General features: G+C 35.9%; 2 long non-coding RNA genes across 2 annotated transcripts in view; both read right to left on the reverse strand.

Annotated features, from left to right (window-relative positions):
• Positions 1–779: 779 nt before the first annotated feature.
• LOC136032202 (uncharacterized) overlaps positions 780–13,705 on the reverse strand; it is a 39,222-nt gene continuing 26,296 nt past the window's right edge. The window contains exon 2 of the long non-coding RNA XR_010618679.1: positions 780–1,108. This is a non-coding gene — a long non-coding RNA (uncharacterized LOC136032202). The remainder of the gene's footprint in view (positions 1,109–13,705) is intronic.
• LOC136032200 (uncharacterized) lies at positions 9,298–11,987 on the reverse strand. Its single transcript, XR_010618677.1, has 2 exons — positions 11,940–11,987; positions 9,298–9,677 (listed from the first exon to the last, which is right to left on the reverse strand). It is a non-coding gene; the product is annotated as an uncharacterized LOC136032200 (long non-coding RNA).

The raw sequence follows: 13,705 nt of genomic DNA on the forward strand, positions 1-13,705 counted from the left end.
CATTTTTAATTAAATATTTAATATATAGAGTTGGTAAGTTTAGGTATTTAATATAATGTGTTCTGGGTGCCCTGCTTTCCACAATTCTCTGTTGTAGTTTCCATAATTTTGTCATTTAAGTATTATATTTTAACATATCTTGGTAACCCTACTTATCTTCTTGAGTCTGGTCGGTATAATAAGTAAGTACCCGAATCAGCATAAACAGTGATTCCTATTTTGTACAGGTTATAATGAAATTTTCATTTTTAGTGTTTTGTTTTCTCTTTACTTTCTCTTCATTACAGTGAACAGTTTGATACGACTTTAAATCCCCTGATTCGCTAGCTGTAGTTTCTTACCTTTACTCTTAGCCCTCCTTCATGGAATGGCAATATAAAGTAAATGCAATGTTTTATTTATGTATTTTTCCGAGTGTTAAATATTCTTTTCAATGACCGTTTTTTCAATTATTAAGTACTAGTATTAGGTTAATGCAGTATTTCATTTAAGTGTTTTATGATGATCGCTGATCAAAGTTTATGTTATTTGTGCCTTTCGTTTACGCTAAAGTACTGTGTTCATGGCTGTATATTTAACTAAGTTTTGAAAACAGTTTTTTTTTCATAAAAACTTCGAAAATCCCAATTTATTCATTTCTAATTGTTTTGTATGTTTTTGGTATTTTAAGGGTAGGAAATTTTCTTATGGATACCCTTGGTCAGCCGTATTTATTTTGCCAATTTTTTATTGAAAATTCTCATACCTATGCATCTAAATAACTAAAATTAGTAATTGGCTTTGTGCAAGATTATTTGTTTATTTCTTTCCAAAATGCAAGAGCAGGTATAGTTTTGAAGGATTGGTAGTTTTAACCTTTTCTTGGTCTTTTTATTGGTCTCCTAGAAGTTGGTTTCCAGGTGGGTCTCTTTGGAGTCCAACTATCCCTTCCACATCTTGAGCAATGACAAATCTTGCCTAAGAAACAGTAGCCTGTGGCACAATTTTGTACCTGACATGAAGCAAAGAAGGCTGGTTTTTCAATGCTACAGCTTATGGCTTCAGTTTCTTTGATAAAGTGGTTGCAAAAAATATACAAAGGCAGGATGAATGCTATAGCCCTCATTTTCTGAAAAAAAAATAATTAGTTTCAATGGACCAGATTACAAGCTCTGGTTTCCAAAGAAATTGACGTTAACTTTTCATGAGAAGGTAAAGCTGAAAATTAAAACTGTTCCTAATCACGCAACATATGAAATTGTCGAATGTGACGCGACGAACTAAAATATACGGAAAAAGTTATCAAGCTAATTCGTCTAATTACCATTTTTTAATGACAAGTAAGACATTTATTTTTAAATCAGTTAAATAGCCTCTGAACTCTGAACTTTAAGTTTAGAATTTTAAATGATCTTTTTTAAATAGCGTTTTTATTTGCTTTATCTAATGTTAGAAAATATTTCTAGACTTAGAGATCTGGTCTATTTGTAGATAAAAAACAAGCATTTCCAAATGAGAATAAAGATTAAAATGAAATTACATCTTACTCCAGAAAACACTAAATTTTTTCAATTTTGGAAGAGATGAGCTTGAAACTTCTACAGCAGAGTTCTCTGATATGCAAACTTAATACTGACATTACCATTAAGATCAGTTTTCTATTAAGGTGTTTTATCCCTTTTTCTTAAATGATACAACTTTTTTCAGGCTAATAGCTGTTGATGGGCAGCTTTAAAACTATCACGAAAACAATCTTTTTACGTATTTTTTTTTTAAGTTTCAGTTAAGGCTCATTCACAATGAGATTGGAATGGTGATCTGTTCAACATGTTATATCACGTAGACGTTATCACCACAGAATTGCCATTTTATTCAGCATAGTTTAAAAACCTTATAACTATGTCTTTCGGGATGACTTACTACCCCACAGTCCCCGTGGGAGAAGCTGCAAGTTACAAACTTTGACCAGTGTTTGCATATAGTAGTGATTATTGGGAAGTGTAAAGACGTTTTCAGGAGGATTGTTTGGTTGAGAGGAGGGGTTGAGAAGAGGGGGTTGTGCGGGGGAGACTTTCCATGGAGGAATTTGTCATTAGGGAAGAAAATTTCCAAGAAGGGAGGGGGGCAGGATTTTCTAGCATTATTTAAAAAAACAATGAAAAAATAAGTATGAAATAGTTTTTCAACTGAAAGTAAGGACCAGCGTTAAAACTTAAAACAAACAAAAAATATTACACATATAAGGGGTTCATCTCCTAATCCCTCACTCATTACGCTAAAGTATTTTTAGTAATTTCAACTATTTATTCTACGGCCTTTGTGATTCAGGGGTCATTCTTAAGGATTTAGGACAAAATTTAAGCTTTAGTGTAAAGAGGGAGGTATTGACAAGTGGGCGAACCCCCCTCATATACGTAATAGAAACATGCGAATGTAGAAGATCGTTAGGTAAGCTAATTCGTAAGTTACTTATATCTTTACCAATGAAAACCATCGTCAAAAACTAAAAGCTCTAGTTGCCTTAAGTAACAAAAAATTGGAGAGCAGCTGGGCCTCCTCCCCCGCTCTTTTTTTCTCAAAATCGTTCAATCAAAACTATGAGAAAGCCATTTAGCCAAAAAAAATAAGAACGTAAATTTCGTTTTAATTATTCATCTGCGGAAAGCCGAAATCAAAACATGGATTAACTAAAAAACGTTCAGAAATAACATGAAAAAACTAATTTTTTTAAATGAAAGTAAGGAGTAACATTAAAACTTAAAACGAACAGAAATTACCCCGTATATGAAAGGGGCTGTTCCCTCCTCAACGCCCCGCTCTTACGCTAAAGTACTCCTCAACGCCTACGCTAAAGTTTTTACAGTATTAAAAAGTAAAGTTGAGAGAAAGAGTCACACTTTAGGGTAAAGAGCGGGGCGTTGAGGAGGGAACAGCCTCTTTCATATACGGGATAATCTCTGTTCGTTCTAAGTTTTATTGTTGCTCCTTACTTTCATTTAAAAAACTTGTTTTTTATTTAATCATTAAAAAGTACGGATAAAGGTTCTGAAAGAATGTCTGCAAAGACTTTAAAGGATTTGAGACGCTAATGAGCTAATTTGATCCTCCGAACTCATAAAAGCATATTGGTATTTTTTAACCATGCTAATAAGAACTTTGTGGATTACTCGAATAAAAATCCAAATGATAGTTGAGATGCAACTGAATTTGGGGCACGGAATTTTACTTTGAATTCGATTTTAGCGAGTCAAGTGAGACTTAATTTTTCTTGGAATTCGGTTGGTAATTTTTCTTGGAATTTGGTAAATTGACACGGGTCGATTTAGAGGGCATTTCCTGAATTGCCCCAAAGGATTTTGTAAAGTTTTGAAATACTTGGCTTTTCTGAATGGTAGTTTCAGGACAGTTTTTGGCTTGCTTACATACATAAATAAAATTCGGTGGTTTAATCTCACAATGAAATGCAACAAACTTTTGGTTAGATCGTATAATTTCCACTTCTCACCCATTTCTAGTTATATTTTATATTTTATTTCATATTTTAATTATCCTTCATCGCTCACTACTCTACATACTACCTATCCTTTTTGAAGTTATAGCACTTTCCTTTCTACCAAAACAATAAAATCGCTACTTTACTATTTTACTTCCTCACAACTAATTAGCTTTTTATTTTCAGGTGCCAAGACATAAATTTAGTTTCGAATATTATGTTTTCTAAGGAATATAGAGCTGGATTGCGCTCAAGACTCATCTTCAAATGCGAATCATGTCATGAAGAAGCCACAATTCACACAGAAAACCCCCTTGCTCCTCGAAGGCTTAAAAAAACAAACTCAACGGAAACCGTAATCAAAAAACGGAAAAGGACTGAATTTGATTGTGTGAATACTATCAGAAAGAAACAGAAAACAGAAACAGGAATAGTAAGTGTCAAAAAAGAGGTAGTGGTTGGTGCAATAAATGGTGGAATGACTCACGCCCAGGTTCAAGAACTTTTCTCTACGATTGGAATAAATACTCCGTCTCAAAAAGTCTTTACGAAACTTGAAAAAAAAATTTGCGCAGAATTGGAAAAAGTTCTCTATGACTATCTTATCGAAAATGGGAAAACCGAGCGAAGGATGGCACAGGAAACAGGTGAGAAAATTCACCCAAATGGAGCAGTAGAGACATGTGTTATAGTTGATGGAAGCTCATGTACACGAAGTTATGGGAATAGGTATCGTGCACTCTCAGGCTGTGGAGTGGTGATAGGTTTCTATTCGAAGAAACTCTTAAATCTAGGAATTAGGAACAAATACTGCAGTACTTGTGTGAAATACGGGCATCAAATAGATATGTTCCTGACCATACATGTTTTATGAACTGGCAGGGGCCTAGTACAGGTATGGAGTGAGATATATTAGTTGACGCATTCCGAATAGCAACAACCATGCAAAATCTAGATATGCTCGATTTGTTGCCGACGGCGATTCGAGTACCCATTCTGAAATTATAGCAAGGGTACCATATGGCAGAAATATAGAAAAATTGAGTGTGCTAATCATGCGTGCAAATGCTTGAAAGACAGACTATATAAGAAGCAGTATGAAAATACCAAATGCAGAAGATTTCTTAATGCCGCAATAATAAAGAAAATATGTGATTTTGCCAGAAATGCAAATGCATGGGCCACCACAGAAAAGAAAAGCGTAAAGGATCTCATCAGTGCACTGAAGGCAATTCCTCTGCATTTTTTCCGTGGCGGCCAAAAATTTTGTCCTACACGCTGCTCGTTCTCCAGGAAAGTTCTACAGGTTAATCCTGAAGACACCCCTAGCAACATCTTTCTCAGCCATGTGTACTCAGCCTTTGATACGCTGGCCAGAAGGGCTCGTCTACTGATAGGAAAGAACACGAGCAACCTGGCAGAATATTTTATGAATATAGTTGACAGGCTTATAGGTGGCAAAACATCATGGTTAGCCAAAGTGCGCGATATACCACCCGTGTTAAAGCAGCAAGAATCCGATTTACAAAAGGTCACTCAGCTCGCCTTGATATATTTCGAAGAACTGTAGGATCTACACCAAGTAGGCAGTTGAAAAAACTTGCACAGCAGCGGGCCATCACTGGTGCTCGACGTAATAAACTGTGTGCTAGAAATTGTGTGCTAAACCAGGGAGCCAACCGGAGCGGACAAAAACTATGGTTCGAACGCAACCGCTCCAGATCTTGACTGCTGTGCGCTCGAAATTGCAAATACAGATTTTTTGACCCGTCTCCAATGTACTGCAACGGAAATCCTCAGTATCGAAAAAGCCACTAGGCTTCAGGGAAATTGTATCGATAATAACTGGATAGAATACAGAAAAACAGAATTACCGCTTCCGTAGCTGGTGCTGTTTGTAAAAGGCGGGTGAAGACTGTGGGTTCATTAGATCGGCAGCTGCTGTATCCCAGAAGCGGCCAAACAAATGGAGCATGGAGTATGGTCATATGTATGAGCCTGTAGCTATTGCAGCTTTTGCAAAGAAAACGGGTTGCATTGTGAACTCTGCTGGGCTTTTCATTCAAAAGGAATATGGGTTTCTAGGGACCAGTCCGGACGGGATAGCAATTTTCCCTTCGGGTGAGAAGGCTCTTTTGAGGTAAACTGCCCTTTGACGGCTAAAGGGCTTACATTGGTAGAGTGGATAGCGCTTAAAAAAATACCTGTCTTGAAAAGAAAGTTAATGGTGAAATAAAGCTGAAAAGAACACATGACTACTATTACCAAATTCAAATGCAATTGGAATGTTGTGACATTGATTTTGTATACTTTGTAATATTTCTAGGGGAAGAGGAATTATATTATGAAAAGATTGGTCGTGGCCGAGAATTCTGGTCTAACAAAATGCTGCCAAATCTACAAAAATTTTATCTTGAGGCACTGTTACCAGAAATTGTCGACGGAAGGTTGCCAAGAAGTATGGAGATACGAGAACCGTTTATATAAATCCAACTATGCTAGGTATAGGTAGTTGCCATGTGTCATTACAGTCTTATCCGAATACAAATTCAGATATACAAATACACAAGCAACACTCGAGCTTTAGAATATTTTTAAATGAACCCGTATGGATAAATTAAATAAAAAAAAACAAGTTTTTTTTAACTGAAAATAAGGAGGGACAGTAAAACTTAAACGAACAGAAATTATCCCGTATATGAAAGGGGCTGCTCCCTCCTGAACGCCCCGCTCTTTACGCTAAATTTTTTCACTGTTTTAAAAAGTAAAGTTGAGAGACAGAGTCAAACTTTAGCGTAAAGAGCGGGGCGTTGAAGAGGGAGAAACGAAATTTGCATATTTATATGGCTTTCTCATAGTTTTGATCGAATCAATTTGAGAAAAAAGGAGCGGGGGAGGAGGCTTAGGTGCCCTCCAATGTCTTGGCTACTTAAAAAGGCAACTAGAACTTTTAATTTTTTACGAACGTTTTTGCTAGTAAAAGATATACGTAACTTACGAGTTAGCTTACGTAATAAACTTCTTTATTCTGTTCATTTTAAATTTTAATGCTGCTCCTTACTTTCAGTTGAAAAAAACTGTTTCATAATTATTTTTGTATTGTTTTATTTTTATATAATGCTAGAAAATCCTGCGCTCCCTTCATGGAAATTTTCTTCCCCCATGACAAATTCCTCCATAGAAAGTTCCCCCAACATAACCCCCTGTTCTCAACCCCTCCCCCTAACAAAAAAAAACCCTGAAAACGTCTGTACACTTCCCAATAACCATTACTATATATAAACACTGGTCAAAGTTTGTAACTTGTAGCCCCTTCCACGGGGATTCTGGGGGAGTAGGTCGTCCCCAAGGACATAGTTATAAGGTTTTTCGACTATGCTGAATAAAATGGATATCTCAGAATTTTGATCCGGTGACTGTGGGAAAATAATTAGCGTGGGAAGGGGCCTAGGTGCCCTCCAATTTTTTTTGGGTCACTTAAAAAGGGTACTATATATTTCATTTCTTATATATAATTCACTAATATATAACTTGATTTCCCTTGGAATGAGCCCGCTCGCAACATTCTAGGACACCTGGTTCGATAAGATCACCCTTGGAAAAAAATTCACATTTTTGCAGATAGGAGCTTCAAACTTCCACGGTAGGGTTCTCTGATATGCTGAATCGGATGGTGTAATTTTGGTTTTATTACTTTGAGCGGGTGTTTCCCTCTATTTTCTAAATTAAGGCAATTTTTCTTAGGCTCGTAATTTTAGATGTGTAAAACTGATATATTTAAAATCAGCATTAAAATGCGATTCTGTTGATGTGGCTATTGGTATCAAAATTCCGTTTTTTAGAGTTTTGGGTACTATTGAGCCGGGTCGCTCCTTACTACAGTTCGTTACCACGAACTATTTGATAAAATGAAGTAAATTGGTCACTTCACTAAGAGCAATTATTAAAAAAAAATTTAACCCCCCTCCTCCCAAAAAATATTCTCGAATATTAATTTCTATAATTTTCTCCTTGAATAATAGTTCTTTTGCAAATAAATATTCATATTTACTTGCCAAATTACGAAGAATAACAAAGCAATAATCGTAATTTTCAGTGAGAAACCCCTTGAGTTTAATGACGGCAGTGAAATCTGATAACCTTGAGTGTTAGTCTGGTTTGCCGCATATGAAAAAGAATTGAATAGGGAGTATAATGTCTGGACTTCCGCGAGGCCTTATATTCTTTTGTCAACTCGCAAGCATATAGTGTGTTTTGATTTAGCTCAACGCTCCCCTCAACATTCCCTGAAAGCTTCACCAGAATGGCCTTGACTTTTTTGGACACAAAAGGTCAACCCTTCCCCCCTTTCCCCATGTCAAATACAACATTTAACACTGGACGAATTTTATGACTTACAGCCCTTTCCTCGAGTACTGCGGGTGAAGGGGGGTTGTCATTTCCAGATAAATAGTTTTTGAACCTTTCAATTATGCTAAATAAGATGGCTAACTCCAAATTTTGATCAAATGTCTTTAGAGAAAAAGGTGCGCGGGAAGGGGATTGGTTCCCCTCCATTTACTTTAGACTCTTAAAAAGGGCACAAGAAGATACAGTCAACATAGACGCAACGGTACTATACTCCACTTGTAACTACTCGATGTGCCACGTTTAGAGTATTTACCATGATTTGGCCACCCTGCTCTAGCATCACTTTGAAGTTATAAGGATTTTTTACCTTACTCAATTCCACATTAATGTTTGTTCTATCTTCATTTCAATGGATACGACTGCCGGATTTGGTAGTAACATTTTTGCTTTTTGCTACAGCCGTTATAATTGAGATGGTTTGCATGAAGATTATAATATAAAAAAAGCTTTTTCATTTGAAAGCAAGGAGTAACATTAACACTCAAAACGAATAGGAATTGTTCCTTATGTGAGGGGGCCTGCCCCCTTCTGATCACTCGTTCTCTACACTATCTAAGGGGGAGCATTCCCTCCCCTCACAAACAATTTGTGCCACTGTACGTCCCTACTCCCTTAAACTGTATTCTACATTTGACTAAACCACTGAAGGTTCGTAAAAATTTAGAAAACTTGAGTATGCAAGATAACATTTTGGGGTTTCCAGAATTGTTTACCAGAGTTTACCAGAATTGGTAAGGTTAGGTATTTAATATAACGCGTTCTGGGCGGGCTACTTTCCATAATTCTCTGTTGTAGTTTCCATAGTTTTGTTACTAAAGTATTATATTTTTATCATATAACATATTTCATTATGATTAACTTCACTTCTTGAGTGTGGTCGGTATAATACGTAAGTACCCTAATGAGCATAAACAGCGATTCCATGTTGTACAGGTTATATTGAAACTTTGATTTTTAGAGTTTTGTTTTCTCTTTACTTTCCCCTAATTACAGTGAATAGTTTGATACGATTCTCAATCCCCTGATTGGCTAGCTGAAGTTTCTAATCTTTTTTCTTAGCCCTTTTTCATGGATTTTCAATATTCTGTCGCATAAAAGGGCTTTTGCTTCAACTTTAGGGACATGTTTTAGGTCAATACATCTGAGAACTATCGCTCAAAGAAAATGTGAAATAGAAGGATAGATGCCTGGAGGAAACAAGGAGTGGGTAATTAACTAAGGTTTGGAAACAGTTTTTGTTCTTAAAAACTTCCAAAATCTCAATTTATTCATTTTTAATTGTTTTGTACACAATTGGCATTTTAAGGCTGGGGAATTTTCTTATGGATGCCCTTGGTCAGCCGTATTTATTTTGCCAAATTTTTATTTAAAATTCTCATGCCTATGCATCTAAATAACTAAAGTTAGTAAATGGATTTATGCAAGATTATTTGTTTATTTCTTTCCAAAATGCAAAAGTACGTATAGTTTTGAACGATTGGTAGTTTTACCCTTTTCCTGGTCTTTTCTTTGGTCTTCCAGAATTTGGTTTCCTGGTGGTTCTTTTAGGCGTTGGTTTCTTGGTTGATTTTTTATTCCCTTTATCAAGAATGCTTCGGTAATTTGGAGTTCCATTGCCACACCTTGAGCACCGACAAATCTTGTCTGAGCCACAGTGGCCTGTTGCACAATTTTGTACCTGGCATGAAGCAACGCAGGCTACTCTTCCAATACTACACCTTATGGCTTCAGTTTCTTTGATAAAGTGGTTGCAAAAAATAAACAAAGGCAGGATGAATACTATAGCCCTCATTTTCTGAAAAGAAAAAAAGTTCAGTTTGGATTGACCAGATTGCAAGGTCAGGTTTCTCAAGAAATTTGACGTTAACTTTACATGAGAAAGTAAGAAAAGATACCACTGGTATAGTTCAAAGGGTATCGATGCAGCTGAAAATCGAAACTATTTCTAATCACGCAACATATGAAATTGTCGAATGTGATGCGACGAACTAAAATATACGGAAAAAGTTATCAAGCCAAATAGGCTTCTTACCATTTTAGAATGATAAGTAAATATTTATTTTTAAGTCAGTTAAATAAATTCTGAACTCTGAACTTTAACTTTAGAATTGTAAATGATCTTTGTTAAATGGAATTTTTCTTTTCTTTTTCTAACGTTAGAAAAGGTTTCTAGACTTAGAAAACTAGTCTTTTTGTAAATAAAAAACTAGTGTTTCCAAATGAGACTAAAAAGTGAAATTAAATTCCATCCTACTCCAGAAAAACACTAAATTTTCAATTTTGGAAGAGATGAGCTTGAAACCTCTACAGCAGAGTTCTCTGATATGCGAAATTTAATACTGACAGTACCATTAAGATCAGTTTTCTTTTTAAGGTGTTTTATCCCTTTTTCTTAAATGATGCAACTTTTTTCAGGCTAATAGCTGTTGATGGGCAGGTTTAAAGTTATCAAGAAAACAATCTTTTTAAGTATTTTTTTTTAGTTTCAGTTAAGACTCATTCACAATGAGATTGGAATGGTGATCTGTTTGACACGTTATATCACGTAGACGTTATCACCACATAAGAGCTGAAGGGAGGCTGTTTAAAGCTTTCATTTATGAATTTTAATTGATTATCAGCCTTTTATTCGGAATATTTAACTGTTTTGCATAAAAAAATTACAAAAACTATAATTGTTTTTACGCAGACAAACTTAATGGACTATCAATTAAATACTAAAGTCATAAAAGGCCATGGGTTGTTTTGTCTGAAAATTAAAAGAATATTGAATAAAAAAGTGGAAAGTTTATGAGTTAGTTCAAATATTTTGGGGGGATAAGTCTCCTCCGAACTACTGAGGACAACACTTATGATACCTCTGTAGACTTATGAGCCTCTTCTTTCCTGGAAGCCAAAGTTAATCGGTTGAGGCGAATATCTTGCTAACACACAAACAAGACCCGGAGTCCTGGAGAGGTTTCTGGGCAAATTGTTGGCGATGCAACACGAACAGTATGCAACTTATTCCGACGGTCTCAACAACCTATAAGAAACTGATTTCAGTCTACAGGCCTAAGCCTCCAAACTTGAATCTGTAACAGATAATTTCAGCATGCGAATAACCCAAAGAAGATAAAATTTAGATACAACACAAAACGTGTACATAAAAAGGATGTGCTTGGCCTTCGAGAGGAAATATCTCTCCCGTGTAGGCTTTCAATAAATTGGGATGGAAAAAGAGCGTGCATAACTGTGTTGGCCTCAGGCCTGTTGGTGCTGCGGTGAGTTGTTAGTAGTAGTAGCAGTATAGCTGGTGTGACGTTTCTAGACAAAACTTGCAAGAAAGACCTTCAAAAGCAAATTAAGTAGGAAACTACAATTCTGTATAAAGTGCGATTACAGCAACTCAAAAGGATGGGTCACATACACCGAATGAAAAAATCACGCCTGCCAAAAGTCAACTTTGAAGGAAGGATCCACCGTAGACGCCTACCTGGAATACCTAGGAATAGATGGAAAGACAACTTCGGAGGTGACCTTCTATGCCTTCTCAAAGAAGCTGACGACCAGGCATCACATAGAAAACTGATCAATGAACGTGTGAAGGGGATAGCACCAACGCGACCATTGAGAACGTCCAGGACACAAGTAAGTAAGTAGTAAGTAAGTAAGATTTCCCCAGAAAGGAAAAGCTTTTATGTACCTTTTGTTGATCAAATTACATTGCTATCGATACAATGGTAGAATGGGACTAAAATGGCGATTTTTCATCACTGCTAAAAATCAATGAGATTGGATTAATAGGACACTAAAAATAAAACGAAAAAATACATACAAAACATTGGGTGCTCCTGTAGTAAGGAGAGCACTTCTCTTCATCGAATATTTAATATTATAAAAGATTTTATGTCAGAGCATGTCAATAAATTAATTATTTTTAAATTTAGCAGGTATGGTTTTGATCTGAAAAGTATCAAACATAGCTCTGCAAGTTTCCACCTCTGCGAGTATCCACCTCTTTCAATTTATATCGGAACCTTTGATACCAAATGCTAAATTAAATTGAAATAGTTACCTTAACTGTCACTGAGGCTAATCAGATACCAAACTGAGAAAAACAAAAGATTATCATTATTTTATATTTATTCTTTTCGGATGTGCTGCGGTTTTTTCTAAGGAAAGAAACTTGTGGCAAACCACATTCCATAATAGAAAACACCAAGTATAAAATGCAATCTATTGTTTGTCTATTTCCTGTTTCTTCGTCATTATAATTAGTATATATTTTTAGAAGCACATAAGCTAATGAGAAGCTAATAAACAATATCATATTGCTTAGAGTCTTCAAAATAAAAACTTATACAAAACTTTTGCCCAAGCCTTCAATGGATCTTCTATATATCTTTGCACGCAAGAGAGAATGCCATAAATCCTCTCGGCCCAGGAATATCTGTAAAATTTGGATCTTAACTTTTAGTTTTTGATTCATAAAACTCGCATTAAAATATTTTTACAGGTAAGTTCAAGGGTAACAGCTGGGCCGTTGGGCCCCTTTCATATACGGAGGAATTTCTATTCGTTTTAAGTTTTAATGTCGCTCCTTACTTTCAGTTAAAAAAACTTATTTTTTTGTTTAATTTGAAAAAGATTGATTTCTTTTCACTTAGTCGCTACGCGAAACACCTGTCAGGAAGTGTTCCATGGGAGGACTGGGGGCAAACGTAATCAATGACAGTGGCCTCAGGAGACAATAAAATATCTTAAAAAACAAAATCACAGAAATAAAATATTCAGGCATTACTTTAAGTAGGTATTATTTTAACGTTTCAAGTTTTTTTCCAATTTGCGTTTGGATTTCTGTGCAAACTTAGAGTGGTTAGGATGGGCCATACCCAGGACTGCCATCTGGTAAAAAACACGCTATATTTTGGTGGTTTTTTGGCTGACTTGGTGATTCCCTTCAATAGTCTAGTGATTTATTTGCTGATTTAGTGATTTTTGTAGGCAATATAAAAAATCACTATAAATAGTGATAAATCGCTAGGGTCAGCAACACTGGCCACACCTATCACATTCATTTTGAAAATGCAGCCCCCGGTATACTCGGTTTTGACCCCAAGCACTTGCGCACTGTCGATACACATGCGCTTGAATAGCGTGTATAAGAAACGGTGCAATCTGTCTCAGATTTTAACAAATAGTACTATGGAATCCTGATTTTTTTTGGAGGGGGGGAGTAAATAAAAACACTTTATCTTACTTTTATTTCAGATTCTTTGTAATTTTGAATGGGTTGTCAGATTTCAGACGGAACAAAAGCATGGATTTTCATAGATATGCTAACTTTAACTGCTGGTCTAGTCATTTGTCTGGTAGTCTAAGAAATAAACATAATTTTTCTCACATTTTTCTTTCAGTTCTTTATATTTTGCACAGGTTTCCTATAGAATGAAGGCATTGCATTTCATGCACATTGAGGCAATTTTGTGTTATTAAGCTAGCATGTACATTAATAAGCAAGCATATTCATATGTAAGAAGAAGATGGAATATACACAAGGAATTGCTGTATTGAATAGGCAGAGTTGCTTCAGAGCAGAGGCACCATTTGGGGGGGGGGGTCAGGGGTGGGGAAAATCCCACCCCAGATTTTCTAGGGGGTCCAAGCTTCCACCACAAAGGGCCCTTTGCCGGCCATAATAATCCATTATGTCCAACATAATCCATTCTGTCCAATTGATTTGAAATTACTGCACGCCTATTAATCATAGAGCGTAATTACTTGACGACCTTTGGGGTAATTATGCTATTTGCTATTAATCATTGTAAACTTTGAAAGTAG

The sequence above is a fragment of the Artemia franciscana genome, chromosome 10 (assembly GCF_032884065.1).
Source record: "Artemia franciscana chromosome 10, ASM3288406v1, whole genome shotgun sequence".
Lineage (NCBI taxonomy): Eukaryota > Metazoa > Arthropoda > Branchiopoda > Anostraca > Artemiidae > Artemia > Artemia franciscana.